Consider the following 16,517-nt stretch of genomic DNA (forward strand, 5'->3'; position numbering starts at 1 on the left):
AGACCGGGGCGGGCCCGACCCATTGACAATGTGAATATTCACATTAACATGTTAACATTCACATTAATAGGAGTATAAAATTGGCCCGCGTCCCGTGGCGGCGCGAAACCAGCCCGCGGCCCATGGGCGGCCCGGGGCGGGCCTGGTCCGGCCTGTTGACAATATGAATATTCACATTGACATATTAACATTCATATTGATAAGAGTATAAAATTGGCCCGCGGCCCATGGGCGGCCAAAAGCCCGCCCCCGGCCTGGGGCGAGCCCGTCCCGGCCCGTTGACAATGTGAATATTCACATTGACATGTTAACATTCACATTGATAGGAGTGTAAAATTAGCCCGCGCCTTGTGACTGCCCGAAACCCGCCCACGGCCCGTAGGCGGCCCGGGCCGGGCCCAGCCCTGCCTGTTGACAATGTGAATATTCACATTGACATGTTAACATTCACAATAATAAGAGTATAAAATTGGCCAGCGGGCTCGGCCCGGCCCGTTAACAATGTAAATATTCATATTGACATGTTAACATTCACATTGATAGGAGTGTAAAATTAGCCCGTACCTTGTGGTTGTCCGAAACCATTTTTTTTAATTCTTTTTAATTTTTTCTACCAAAATTTTATTATTTTCCACAAAAAAAGACACTAGGCCTCGGCGCGGGCCGAGCCTCGGACCGAGCCTTGAATGGGCCTTAACCGGGCCGATAGGCCGGGCCGGACTTCAAAGTGATGGACCAGGCCCTAGCCTAGGGTCTCGGACTAGGCTCGAGCCTAGGCCCAAACGAGCCTTTCCCGGGCTGGGTCGGGCCGGCCCACGAGCCAAAAAATTAGGCCCAGGCCTTAGCCCTGGCACAAGGGTATTCGGGCTTTGGATAGGCCGATGGATCGAGCCTTGGGTCGGGCCGATGGATCGAGCCTCGGGTCGGGCCGGTGGGCCTGGGCCTAGCCTTGAGCTTAGGTCGGGCTTGGGCGGGCCTGGCCATTTTTTTTTATTTCTTTTTAATTTTTTCTACCAAAATTTCATTATTTTCCACAAAAAAATACATTGCACCTTGGGCGGGCTGGGCCTCGGACTGAGCCTTGAATGGGCCTTAAGCGGGCCGATGGGCCGGGTGGGGCTTCAAAGTGATGACCTAGGCCCTAACCTAGGGTCTCGGACATGCTCAGGCCCAGACCAAAACGAGCCTGCCCCGGGCCGTGGGCGGGCTTCCGACAACCCATAGGTCGCGGGCCAATTCTACATTCCTATCAATGTGCATTTTAACATGTCAATGTGAATATTCACATTGTCAACGGACCAGGCCGGGCCTACCCCGGGTCGCGGGCAAGCTTCGGGCAGCGGGCAAATTTTACACTCCTATCAATATTAATGTTAATATGTCAATGTGAATATTCACATTGTCACGGGTCGGGCCAAGCCCACCTCGGGCTGCCCACGAGCTGCGGGCCAATTTTACACTCTTATCAATGTGAATGTTAACATGTCAATGTGAATATTCACATTGTCAACGGGACGGGTCAGGCCCGCCTTGGGCCGCTGGCCAATTTTATACTCTTATCAATGTGAATGTTAACATGTCAATGTGAATATTCACATTGTCAACAGGCCAGGCCGGGCCCGCCCGGGGCCGCTCATGAGCCGTGGGCGGGTTTCGAGCAGCCACGAGGCGCGGGTTAATTTTACATTCCTATCAATGTGAATGTTAACATGTCAATATGAATATTCGCATTGTCAATGGGCCGGGCTAGGCCCGCCCCGGGCAGCGAGCGGGCTTTTGGCTGCCCATGGGCCGCGAACTAATTTTATGTTCTTATCAATGTGAATGTTAACATGTCAATGTGAATATTCACTGTCAACAGGCCGGGCCGGGCCTGCCCATAGGCCGTGACCGGGTTTCGGGCAGCCACGAGGCGCGGGTTAATTTTACACTCCTATCAATGTGAATGTTAACATGTCAATGTGAATATTCACATTGTCAACAGGCCGGGTCGGGCCCGCCCTGGGCCGCTGGCCAATTTTATACTCTTATCAATGTGAATGTTAACATGTCAATGTGAATATTCACATTGTCAACGGGACGGGTCGGGCCCGCCTTGGGCCGCTGGCCAATTTTATACTTCTATCAATGTGAATGTTAATATGTCAATGTGAATATTCACATTGTCAACGGGCCGGGTCGGGCCGCCCTAGGCTGCTGGCCAATTTTATATTGTTATTAAAGTGAATGTTAACATGTCAATGTGAATATTCACATTGTCAACAGGCCGGGCCGGGCCCGTGCCCGTGCCACCAATGGGCCATGGGCGGGTTTCGAACAGCCACGAGGAGCAGGCTAATTTTACACTCCTATCAATGTGAATGTTAATATGTCAATATGAATATTCACATTGTCAACGGGCCGGGCCAGGCCCGCTCCGGGCGGCGGGCAGGCTTTTGGCCAGCCATGGGCCGCGGGCCAATTTTATACTGTTATCAATGTGAATGTTAACATGTCAATGTGAGTATTCACATTGTCAACGAGCCGGACCAGGCCCGCCCCGGGCCACAGGCGGGTTTCGCGCCGCTACGGAACGCGGGCCAATTTTGCACTCCTATTAATATGAATGTTAACATGTCAATGTGAATATTCACATTGTCAACGGGCCAGGCCTGCCCCGACTCACGGGCGGGTTTCGAGCCGACCACGGGTCAATTTTACATTCCTGCTAATGTGAATTTTAAAATATGAACACATCATAAAATTGCTAACCGTTCAAAAAATATTTATAAGGGTATCAAAATTAAATATAAGGGCATAAGTGTCCAAAAAATAGTGTAAATCAAGAAAAAGGACTTTATGGAATAAAACTATACATACGTGGGACTAAATGGGTTTAAAAATTCCTTCATGGATTTCATGGGTTAAAACACTTCTAAATGGGATTTATCCATAATTTATCCTTTTTTTTCAATTTTTTTTTAAAAAAAATATTTAGAGAATTGACCCACTTTTAAAACTATTTGGGAAAGTAACCCAGTTTTGAAATCGCATTTTGAACATACACTTTTAAATTGAAATTGCATTTTCAACATGCAATTTTAACTTGAAGTTGCATATTGAAAATGCGATTTCAAGTCTACATGGACAGATTTGAAGTCTAAGTTAGAAGTTTACGTGGACAATGACTTGCTGATGTGGCTTGAAATTGCATGTTGAAAATGCAATTTCAACTACAGATTTCAGATTTCAGATTTCAGAATCGCGTGATTCAGATGAAGTACTTGCAGTCACTTGAAATTGCATGTTCAACATGCAACTTCAATTGAAATCGCATCTTCAACACGCAACTTCAATTGAAATCCATCACCCCCATTCCCACCATGCGATAGTCCTGTGGATTTCAAGTGCGATTTGAATACACTCACTTGAATTTCACCAGTCCTATCCTGTGGATTTCAAGTACAATTTGAATACACTCACTTGAATTTGACCAATCCTCTGGGATTTCAAGTATGAAATGAATACACTCACTTGAAATCGCATGTTGAAAATGATACTTCAATTGAAATTGCATGTTTAACATGCAACTTCAATTCAAATCGCATCCTCAACATGTAACTACAATTGATATCCCATTCCCACCATGCGATTTCACCAAGTATTCACTTGAAGTTGCATTAATCGCATGTTCAAAATGCAACTTCAATTGATGTCCCATTCCCACTTGCGATTTCACCAAGTATTCACTTGAAATCGTATGTTCAAAATGCAACTTCAATTGATTTGCATGTTCAACATGTAACTTCAATTGAAATTGTATCCTCAACATGCGATTTCACCACTCTCGTGAGTGTTACCTACTTGAAATCGCATGTTCAAAATGCAACTTTTCTTGAAATTGCATGTTGAACATGCGATATCACTTGCTATGACTGTTACAACGATTTTGAAGTACGTCGTTTGCAGTAATATTTCTTTATTTTAAAAAAAAATTCTTATAATTTTTTTTTATCAGTAACAAACTTGAAATCGCATGGTGAAGTTACATTTTAAGCTTACGATTTCACGTGAAATTGCATGTTCAACATGAGATTTCAAGTGAAGTTGCATCTCCAACATGCGATTTCATTGGTAACACCCACCTCTTGTCGATGTCAAATCGTGAGGGATTTTCGAAAAATGTAAAAAAATAAATAAAAAAAAATTTATACAACACTAAAATCATATTCTCTTCATTGGTAACATGCAAGATTCTTGTTAATGTCTATTCAAATCTTTTTTTTTTATTTTTTATTATTGCTTATTTAACTCCCAAAACAATGGTAAACGCCAAACTCAAACTTTTCAGCTCAACATTCTCCTTCTATGAATATTTTAACATATTAAATATTCGATTTCAATTGAAGTTGCATGTTGAACATGCGATTTCAAGTGACTGTAAACACTTCATCTGAATGAAGCGATTTTGAATTCTGAAATTTGTAGTTGAAATTACATTTTTAACATACAATTTCAAGCCACATCAACAAGTCATTGTCCATGTAGACTTCAAACGTAGACTTCAAATCTCTCCATGTAGACTTGAAATTGTATTTTCAACATGCAATTTCAAGTTAAAATTGCATGTTGAAAATGTAATTTCAATTTGAAATGCATGTTCAAAATACAATTTTAAAAGTGGGCAATTCTCTAAATAATTTTTTTTTTTTTAGGATATTTATAAAAAAAAACTCGTGGAACATGCGGCCCAACTTAGAAGATCACAACAAACAATAAAGCAAAACATGCCGTCCAATGTATGTTTACCAACCTTATAAGGCAAAATTATTAGCAGATATTATTAATTGGAATTATTACCTAATAAATTGCTGGTGAAATTTTTATACACGTACTAATTTTGACAATTGCATTTTTTGTTGTTGAGAATTATTAAAACAAGATAATTTTATTGTAAAAATTAATTGGGTAAACTATCAATATGTTATAATAGTTAGACTTAGTTCTCATAAAATTCTATTGAAAATAAATCCTAACAAAAAAATTAATTAAAATAATTTTTTGTGATTATTTTTTACATCTGTTGCTAAGAATTGACAAATTAGTGAATTTTTATTACGATTTTTATAATTTTTAATATTTAGTATGAAAAATAGGATTTTCTTTAAAAAATATTCGCCTCATACATGGCGGACAAGATATTCGTAGTTCACTTTTTTTTATGTAAGTTGCTTATATATATATATATATATATATTTTCTTCTATACTTTAATTTTATATAAAATTATTATTCATATTTATTTCAATTATATTTTAACAACACAATAACAAATTTCTAAAGCGGGTTATAAATCCAAATTATAGACTTTTGAATTTGTCACCGCCCAATATTTTAAGGTTATATTTGAATCATAAATTTTGGTATGAATTTTAAAAATGGCAAAAAAAAAAAAAAGATTTTTCAATTTTCTTGCCTTTTTTTTTTCTTCTCTCTCTTTTTTTTATTTTTCTATTTTTATAGATTTTTATCCAACTATACTATTTAAACACAGCCTAAAATTTTAAATTGTTAAATTCAAAAAAACAAAAAAAAAATTAATGTGACAAAAATACCCTTATCTCTAATTGTAATCTCAAGAAATAAAAAACAAATGTGCTCTATTTATCTTAATTAGTATATAAATACAAGTATATATATTGGAAAAAATAGTATATTATGTATTCTTTTTATTTATATTTTTAATTTTTTTATCTAAATTTATAATCCAAACATAATCTATTTTTTTTTTTTATAATTATTTTTGAGTTTTAAAACTTAAAACAAAATAGGATATCCATAACTGCAAGCAAGATTTTAGGAGTAGCCACTAAGCTCAACACTCAAATAAGACTTTAGGAAAGATCTACTTAAGATTTTGGTGCATAAAGGAGAATTTTACTATGATAAATTATAAGCCGGTCCTAATAGTTAATTCTATTAGAATTGTTATTGAAAGTTAGTTTTATCCAGATTATTTTTAAGAGAATCTTTAGTGATGATTTTTGAATTTATCATTAAAAATTAACAATTAGTAACATTATTTATGATAATTTTTTAAATATATCGCTAAAAATTAATAATTAATATTTTTTTGTGACGAATTTTTTAAAATATCATTAAAAACTAACAAGTAGTTACGTTTTTTTTTTTTTTTAAATTTATAAAAACAATATTAATTATCACAAGACCTATTAAATAATAAGTATACTCGTTAAAATCTATCTACACATAAGTCTCCTTTTTACTACTTGTTCAACATATATTTTTTTTATAATTTTAAAAAACAAAAAGTTAAATTTTATTGTAATATGAGCTAAAATTTCGAAAATATTAAATAATTATTGTAAAATTTTCGAAAGTGCTGCAACGTGGACAGCATGCCTCCTTAAAATATATACGAATTACCATGCGTGTACAGAAGTCTACATATAAAAATATATATGATGCCTCGTGCATCATGCAAAGTTAATCAATCAATAGATGATCAAAAAAAAAGTTAATCAATCAATATATATATATATATATGTGTATATGTATATACTAAAGCATACCTGTGATAAAATGAGTTGAGAGAAGAAAAAAAAATAAGAAGGAAAATAAAAAATAAAAAGAAAAGAGGAAGGAAGGTGGACAGGAGAGAGAGAAAGAGATTGCATAAGTAAGGGGTTGTTTGGGATGTTCTAAATAAGTGTACTTTTTGACTTTTTATGAAATATGGGTTGGGTTTGAAGTGATGTGTTAGAGGAGTGATGTGACTTATATAAGATGATGTGACTTAAATAGGATAGTGACTTTTTGACTTTTTGGCTTTTTTTGAACATCCCAAACTTAGCCTAAGCAAAAAGGGAGGAAAAGAAGGTGGGCGAGTGAGAATTAAAGAAATATTGACCCTTAATAAATTTGAAAATTAGTCTCAACCATTGTAATAAAATGTATCTCTATGATATTTGGGTAAATTACGCTTACACCCCTGAGATTTTGGTTTAATATATATCATCTCCTGACGTTTGAAAAATTACACTAACCCTCCTGTCATTGTAATTATTTAGACGAAATGAAGACATTGAATTCATACACTTCTTCTTTTCATGCTTTACTTCCTCTATTTTTTTTCCCTCTTTTCCTTTGCTTTACTTTTTTTTCAATGTAATTTTTTCTAATTTTCTACTAAGAGTTATTACTTTTTATATAAGTAGAGAGGTTTGTGAAATGAAACTATTAACCACAGGGATAAGAACGTAATTTCCAGAATGTCAATGAGTGAAATGTAATTGGACTAAACCTCAGGAGAGTCAGTATAATTTATCCATAATATTTTAATAGATTTTCAAAAATCTTCCTGTTTTATTATATATATATATATAAATAAACAATGCTATGACTTGACAAGGAACCTTTTCTATGTTTCATATTTTATTAATAATTATTAATTGTTAATTATTGTTTTGAAACATAGCTGACCAACTTCCCTTTCTTGTAGCTGAAAAAAAAACCCAAAAACAAAAAATAAAAATAAAAGTGTGGTATTGTTTTTAGTGTAAATTACACAGGTAGTCTATAAATTTTATTTATTATGTGATTTTAATTTTTATATTTTTAATTGATTTAATTTTAACTCTTAATCTAAAATTTTAATTCAATTTACTCCAATTAATAATATGGTTAGTGTTTTTTAAAGAAAATTTTCAATAAATTTGTTAAGGTTAACTAATTGAGTTAAGTAAATTTATAATTTTATCTTTAAAAATATGGTAAGTAACACTTACGTGCATATTTTTCTTAAAAAATGTTAAAGTTGTAATCAATTGAACTAAATTGAGACAAAATTATAAATTCATGATCAAAATTAAATCAATTAAAAGTAAATGGATTAAAATGGCATAAGGGTTAAAGTACAGGAACTAGGGATGTAAGAAAAATTAAAAAAAAAAAACCCTATCAAAACGATTGAACTGGACCGAACCGAATATATTTGGTCTGTTTTTTTAACAAGAATTGGTTTGTGCAATTTTTAAATTTGAATTTTTTCGATTTTTGATTCGGTATCTGTTCAAACACCTTGTACACCAAACTAAATCGAAAATTATCACTTCAACATATATTGTATTGATAATATATATATATATATATATATATATAATTTAATAATATAATGATATTAATAAATATAATAAATTATTAACCTTAATTAATTAATCTTATCATCTCTATAACTTAAGTTTATGAACTCTTATTATATATAATTTTAACTCTAACTCATTATTTTTTAAGCCTTAATATTCTTTAACTTATTTGTATTTTTATTAATTTAGGAATTGAAAAATATTTATTAAAGGCCAAATGCTTTGATAATGTTGACTCTACAATGTTTAAAGGCTCCATTTGATTTGATTTTTTAGAATTTTTTTTCCTTAAAAATCTAAAATATAATTTGGTGAAAAAATGAAAAACACAAAAAATATTGATCATTTTCATATAGTTTTATACCTTGGAGGCAAAAATAATTTTTAAAAATTCAAAATTAGTGTTTAATTTATCAAACTAATTTTCATTTTTGAAAAAAATAAAAATAAAAAACTACTTCTGAAAAGCAAACCAAACCAAACCTAGCCTTTAATTTCTTCTCATAAACTATCTTCTTTTTTTTTCATTTTTCTTTTGGTGAAAAATCATTAAAAAAAAGTTTAAAAAAAATCTGAACATATTATTTTATTTATCTTATATTTTAACTAAAAAAAACAACCTTTTCGTCAGTCATTTAATTCACCTGCCTAGCGAATTGGGAGACAATCCTGATCTAGCCCCAATTTAGCGAATTGGGATTCAGCACAAATTGAGCCTCAGCTTGGGAAGTGGGTTGGTTTTTTGATTTTTTAGTTTTTTTTGACTATTTGAGCCTGGGCTCAAAAGCTTGGTTTGGGAAGAACTTTTTGACTTTTTGGTTTTTTTAACTTTTTTTGTAAGAAAAGAGTGTAATGATTATGGGTTGTATGTGATATTTTGTTTGTTGTGGCTCAAATAGCCTATTCTGTCTTTTGTGGCTCAAAAAGCCAAAAGAGCCCAAATAAGCTCTTCCCAAACGACACCTAAATTTCAACGGATGAAATTCTGCCAGCAGACACATTTTCTGGCGCACTCCATATAAAACAGTAAAATATAAATGCATCTAATGAATTTTATTTAAAATATAAATTGCTTCTTACCATTTTAAAAATTATAAATATTTTATTGTCAAAAATATTTATTTAATAAAATTAATAGAAAAAATAAAACTTATAACTGTTCTCTTATATGATAATAAAATTAAATAAATTATGAGTTAAAATATATTTCTGACATCATTAAAAATTATTAATTAATTTAATGATTTATTAATAACAAAAAAATCATTTGTTTTGTGATTACAAACTTAAAAGAGCAAAATATAATTTCTAAAATTACGTGAGACAATTAATATTTTAAATAAAATTCAAAAAATATACTTACAAATTACCTAAAAATAAACAATCCAGGTTGTCTTTTTGTATGAGAATACCATTCAGATGGTAAGGCAGCTCACAAACCACTGAACGACTGCAACCTTTCAATAAGTATTTTGCTAGTTATTTTTTTACTATTTCTAATGATCATAAAACGTGGGAAAATTTTGTGTACTATATGTCCCTGAGAGGGGAGTTTGCGCCAAGCAAACGGGCCGAGTTAGTTGTGACTTGGGCTTTGCCGTTGGATTATAGGACCGAGTTGGCATAGCCGAGGGCAGTTTGGCCAAGGTTCTAGATCACGCGGCTGAGTTAGCCCGAGGTTCGGAAGTTGGACCAGGCTAGTTGTTCAACGTGGATCATTAGCAGAGCTAAGTGAAGCGATGGTGCTTCCGATCGGACTAGACGCATCTATTGCATACTAAGGCCGAGCAAGGTCAGTGGGGACGAATAGGTACGGTTGAAGAAGTCGGCTAGACGCCTCAGACGGCTGAAGAAGTCATAGCGAACAATGACGACATTCCAAAGTCCGTCGTCGACGGCATTACTCCAGAGTCAGTTTGATGTCATGATGATCTGCCCGCTGTTTCGCCGATGGCCGGATTGGAGACTTCTATACGAGAGCCTTCCAGAGATGTACGAGACAAATGCACAAGGAGTTTTAGGCGCTCATTAAGCCCAGAAGGATGCCACCGACAGCGAAACACACATACTCAGCACCTAGAGAGCAAGTTGAAAGATCAAAATGCCATCATTAGGAAGATGGCGACAAAAATGAAAGCCATGAAACGCCAGCTGAAAGGAAAGGGTGTTACTAGAGTAGGAAACCATAGTGAGCACGCCCGATCCTACCGCTCCGACAATTGGGACAGACAACAAACTCCTTCACTTTCCGTTACAAGGAGTTTCAGAGTTGACGACTATGTTGCATCGGCAGGGGTATCTCGTACTCAGGACAGCAGCTACCACCCTTCACGACTGTCAGCGACGTCAAAATACTCATACTCTGATCGATCGGGAGACCAGAGAGATGTGTTGGAGGAACGAGCGTGCTGGCAAGAGGCACAGAGGGTGCCAATGCTGCAGTGGTTGGCCCCTAGGGAACGCGTCAGTGAAGAAGTTCTAATGCCTTCACCCCGCTTGGCAGCGCATGCGCCACCAGACAAGGAGTTGGCGAGGTTGAGCGTCACCCATTTTTCCATAGAGATAGAAAGCATCCTGCTTCCTACTGGCTTCCACCAGCCCAAGTTTACGCTCTATGACAGAAAGATTGATCTGTACATGCACGTAAGCCACTTTTGGCAGGTTATAGCTAGGCACAGGCGAAACGATGCACTCATGTGCCTAATTTTCCTATCAAGTTTGGACGGGTTGGTCCTGAAATGGTTCGAGAGGCTGCATGAGGAAAGTATCGAGAGGTGGCAGCAATTGGTGGAGGCATTCGTGACACGCTTTAAGACCAACACCAAAACACCCAAACAAGTCGACCACCTTCTGGAAATCAAGATGGAAACGAACAACTCCTTGAAGATGTACAATGCTAGGTATTGGAAAACATTCAACGAAATTCTTGATTGCCCAACAAACCTAGCAATCACTCAATACAAGCGCAGTCTTCTAGTCAGCCGTAGACTCAGAGACTCACTTACAATAAACCAACCAATGACTATGGAGTTGCTAATGCAACACATCAACGAGCACATTCGGGATTAAGGATGATGCAACCACGACTACTGCGCAGGTGAATCCAGTAGCAGCGGACAAAAGGGTGGCCGAGAAGGCTCATGCGATCGGACATGAGACAAACCATCCAAACAACCGCGAAAGAGAGCAAGACCGCAGTGCTAACCGCAATAGCTCGGGTAAAGGTCATAACAACAATCGGAAAAACTACCCTCGTGATGCCAGGGATGATGCCAAGAGAAATTGAACACCAGAACATGTATCACAACAGTCTTTAAAATTCCAATCTACCGCATCCTTACTGAGATCCATGACAAGACATACGTTTTGTGGCGGGCCAAGTTGGGAGATGCCCAAAGAGGGTTCAATCCAAGATAGGGTATTTGGATCGCTACATGATGAGAGAGGGCACCAAACAGAAGATTGCATGCCATTAAAACTACACTTGGAAAAGTTTATGGCTTCAAGGCATTTGGATCGCTACGTTGATGAAGGGGTTAGGGCAGCTCCTCAAGAAAAGACCTCCCCAAATGGCCTAGCAATCGAAGACGTCGCCTCTAAAGGAGTGATCGATTGAAGAGATCTTGGGAGTTCAATTTTGGAAGACATCAGCGAGAAGGCCAAGGAAAAGGGACATAAAACTCACAAAATATAAATGGCCGATGTATTTCCAGAACATCGAACACTGCCAATCTGAAATTTTATTCTTTGTTCTATTTTTATAACCCATTCTACTAATGATATAATGAAACAAGTAGACTATTTTCTTGAAAATAGTTGTATTTTTGCCTCGCCAAGCAGATTTAGCGCAATCCAAGGGACAACTGACAATCATTTTGAGGGAAAGATCAGAATTCCTTGTCGGACTGATTTTGCTCGGCAAAATAAAAGTTGATATTTCGTTCAACTTTGAAATTCCTTGCCGGGAAGATTTTACTCAACAAGAGTTTGTTGATGGTTTTGATTAACTATAGAATACCTTGTCGAGCTGATTTTGCTTGCCAAGAAGTCTTGCCGAGTTAATTTTGCTCACCAAGATGTAAGTTACCGAGTTGATTTTGTTCACCAACTTTGGCATTCCTTGTCGGGAAAATTTTGCTTAGCAAGAGATTTGTTGATGGTTTTAACCAACTTTAGAATTCTTTGCCGAGTTGATTTTGCTCACCAAGAAGCAAGTTGCCGAGCTAAATTTGCTCGCCAACTTGGAAGTTCCTTGTCGAGCTGAGTTTACTCGCCAAGAAATAGGTTGCCAAGCTGACCTTGCTCGCCGACTTTGCAGTTCCTTGTCGAGCTGATTTTGCTCGCAAACTTTGAAGTTCCTTACCGAGCTGACCTTGCTCGCCATCTTTAGAGTTCCTTGCCAAGCTGATTTTGTTCACCAAGAAGCAAATTGCCAATCTGACTTTGCTCGCCAACTTTAAAGTTCCTTGTCGAGTTGATTTTGCTCGCCAAGAAACAAGTTGTTGAACTGACTTTATTCGCCAACTTTGAAGTTCCTTGCCGAGCTAATTTTGCTCATCAAGAAGCAAGTTGTCGAGCTGACCTTGCTCACCAACTTTCGAGTTCCTTACTGAGTTGATTTTGCTCGCCAAGAAACAAGTTGCCGAGCTAACCTTGCTCGCCACTTTGGAGTTCCTTGCCGAGCTGATTTTTGCTTGCCAAGAAGCAAGTTGTCGAGCTGACTTTGCTCTCCAACTTTGAAGTTCCTTACTGAGCTAATTTTGCTCGCCAAAAAATAAGTTGTCGAGCTGACCTGGCTCGCCAACTTTGGAGTTCTTTGCCAAACTGATTTTGCTTGCCAAAAAGCAAGTTGCCAAGCTGACCTTGCTCGTTAACTTTGGAGTTCCCTGCCGAGCTAATTTTTTCTCACCAAGAAGTAAGTTGTCGAGCTGACTTTGTTCACCAATGTTGAAATTCTTTACCGAGCTGATTTGGCTCATCAAGAAACAAATTGCCAAGCTAACTTTGCTCGCCAACGTTGAAATTCTTTACCAAGCTGATCGCGCTCGCCAAGAAGCAAGTTGAGCTGACCTTACTCTCCAACTTTAGAGTTCCTTGTCGAGCTGATTTTGCTCACCAAGAAGCAAGTCGCCGAGCTAACTTTGCTTGCCAATGTTGAAATTCCTTCCTAAGCTAATTTCACTCGCTAAGAAGCAAGTTGCCGAGTTGACCTTGCTCGCGAACTTTAGAGTTCCTTGTTGAGCTGATTTTGCTCGCCAAGAAGCAAGTTTCCGAGCTGACTTTGCTCACCAACTTTGAAGTTTTTTGCCAAGCTGATTTTTCTTGCCAAGAACTGAGCTAACCTTGCTCGCCAACCTTGAAGTTCCTTGTCGACCTGATTTTACTCACCAAGAAGCAAGTTGCCGAGCTAACTTTGCTCACCAACTTTGTAGTTCCTTGTCGAGCTGATTTTGCTCGCTAAGAAGCAAGTTGCCGAGCTGACTTTGCTCGCCAACTTTGAAGTTTCTTGCCAAGCTGATTTTTCTTGCCAAGGAAGTTGCTGAGCCAATTTTGCTCACCGAGAAGTAAATTGCCGAGCTAAGCTAATTCTACTTGCCAAGAAGTTGCCAAGCCGATTTTGCTCACCAACTTTCAGCGGAAAACTAATGATTTGTCCAGTTGAAGAAAATTCTAACTGAGTAGTGGACGCGATTTAGAGGCAATCCATTTAGCTTGGGTCACTACTTTGCCTTCGTAAGTTTAAGGCAGGAGCCTAGTCTGGAGGAGAAGTTGTAGGGTCGATCTCAATAACTTAATATTTGTCCATACCACGAGGTCAACATCATGCATCGTTTTTTCGGCCGACACTTGCATGCCGTTTGTAAGGTCGATGTCTAAGCTCCGTTTGCCCGGTCGATGTGCAACACCAGCTCCAACTTGTTAAAAGTCAGTTTGCATGGTCCGTTTGCAAGGTCGCAAGAGTCAAGCCTAGCATAGTAGGTTTGCAGGGTCACCACAGTTAAGCCAAAGAAAGGCGGGCCCATGACATCAAGTGTCAGGCCAGAGTGGTTCGTGACCAAGTAATAACCCATAACTGAGATGGCGACAAAGCAAATCAAATTAATGCCAACCGAATTATGAAACAAAAGTAGTCACAACTGACCAACATGGTTTTCATACAAGCCAAGATATTCGCAAGTTAAACTGAGCTCAGAAATGGTTTAGCTTTGCAAAGTCAAAAGTTATGGGCCCTATTTAATATGTCTTTAATGAAGACCATGTACTACGGCTGAGCAAATGAAGAAATGATTTGAAGACCAGGATGTTTGTTGCCATGCTGAGATGAAGGACCGAGCTGTACGCTAAGGGGTGGGCCGAGATACTCAAAAAAAGAAAAAAAGGTCTTGTGAACTCGAAGACCAAGATCTTACTATAAGCACAAAGACTGGAGTACATTGAGTACATTTTGAACAAAGTAGGCCGAGGGCTTAACCTGGTAAGAAGAAGTTCCTAAATCAAGCTGAAGATGAGTAATCCCAACCATGTTACAACAGAAGGGATTTAAGGCCAACAATTGAGCAAAGCGAACCACCGAGCAAAGAGTTTAGCCCGGCCTAGTAATGTAATTTCGGTCATGTGAATGTGGACGAAATAAGGGGCAATTGAGAGGGAAGTTTGTGCCAAGCAAACGAGCCAAGCTAGTCGTGACTTGGGCCTTGCCGTTAGATTACGCGACTGAGTTAGCATAGCCGAGGGTAATTTGGCCGAGGTTCTAGATCACGTGGCTGAGTTAGCCCGAGGTTAGGAAGTTAGACCGGGCTAGTTGTTCGGCATAGATCATTAGCTGAGCTAGGTGATGCGATGGTGCTTCCGATCAGACTAGACGCACCTGTTGCACACCAAGGCCGAGCAAGGTCAGCAGGGATGAATGGGTACGGCTGAAGAAGTCGGCTAAACGCCTCAAATTTTAGCTGGTCGAGAGTAACGCGATTCCAAAGGACAGATTGTAGCACCATACAGGAAGTAACTCGGTAGGATTTGCTACATGGCCCAATTGGAATGTAAAGAATCCACTAAAGTTGTGTGTCAATACCGTTTGGTGATTTGGCCAAATATGGTTTGGTAGTATTGACGCGTACACGTGTAAGGAATAAAGAGGGCAGTATAGCCACGCGTCCAGAGAATGACGAGCAGAGTGGTGAGCGCATAAGCTATTTAAACTATGCAGCGCCTCCATACAACAGGTCTGGAACCCTTACACACCAAGACCTTCTGGTTATCAGAGCTCTCTCTTTTGTCTTTTCTCTCTCAAAAACTGTGCTAACTTGACCGTCAGAGGGGTATTCCGGCTATCACCGGCCGTGTAGTTCACTGTCGTTGTGTTCTTAGGTTATTCGGAGTGAAGCGAAACTTGGACACGAGGAGTACGGAGAGTGACGAATATTTGCTCCCCATACAGTCCCATTTATAATCTTTGTAATCTTAGTGTTAATACTTTAGTTATAAGATTTAATTTTTTTTAATTCTAAGATTATAACTTATTTTATTTTAAGGTATCATAATATTACCATAAAATATAATAATAAACAACAATTACGGTATAATAATAAACTCATTATTTTCATAAGATTATCTCTTCTTTTTCTTTTTTTTTTGAAAAAATTGGTCTACCATCCCTCTCCAACTTTTAGTAATGGAAAAGGTCCACAATATATATATATATATATATGTTGTAGCCTAAGGTCTCTTACCCACACCCATTTATCACACCTCTCTCTCTATATATATATACATATACCAAATCTCTATTCCTCTCTCTCTCTTCTGTCTCTTCTCTCTCTTCTATCTTTGTATTCTCTCTCTCTCTCTCTCTCTCTCTCTCTATATATATATATATATCTATAAATTTTGGTCCACATTGCAAAACTTTGATTAGGGCTTTCACACACACACACACACACATACACACGCTCTCTCTCTTTTTTCTATATATATATATATATAAGAAAGATTGATGTTTGTAATGGTGTTTTGGGAAGAATTGGCTAAAAGATTAGTCCAACACATGGTTTATGCTTGGAAATGTAAGAAACTAGGCATGGTAGTGAATGATACACGTGGTTTATGCTTGGAAATGTAAGAAACTAGGCATGGTAGTGAATGATATCTCTGCTATCTACTTCTTCTTCTACAATTCGACATCTTTAAGCTTCCATAGCTGTCTGGGTGTATATTCTTTCTTGATTCTACTGTACTTAAAAATGAATATAAAGTTGAATGACAAATATATTGGTGACCATGTCCATGTTTTCTGTACAGACGATATATATATATATATATATTTGTAAGACACATATTTTCATCACTAATTGAATTACTTCCTTTATAGAAGGGA

The sequence above is a fragment of the Camellia sinensis genome, chromosome 13, assembly GCF_055761805.1.
Source record: "Camellia sinensis isolate YWXY chromosome 13, ASM5576180v1, whole genome shotgun sequence".
NCBI lineage: Eukaryota > Viridiplantae > Streptophyta > Magnoliopsida > Ericales > Theaceae > Camellia > Camellia sinensis.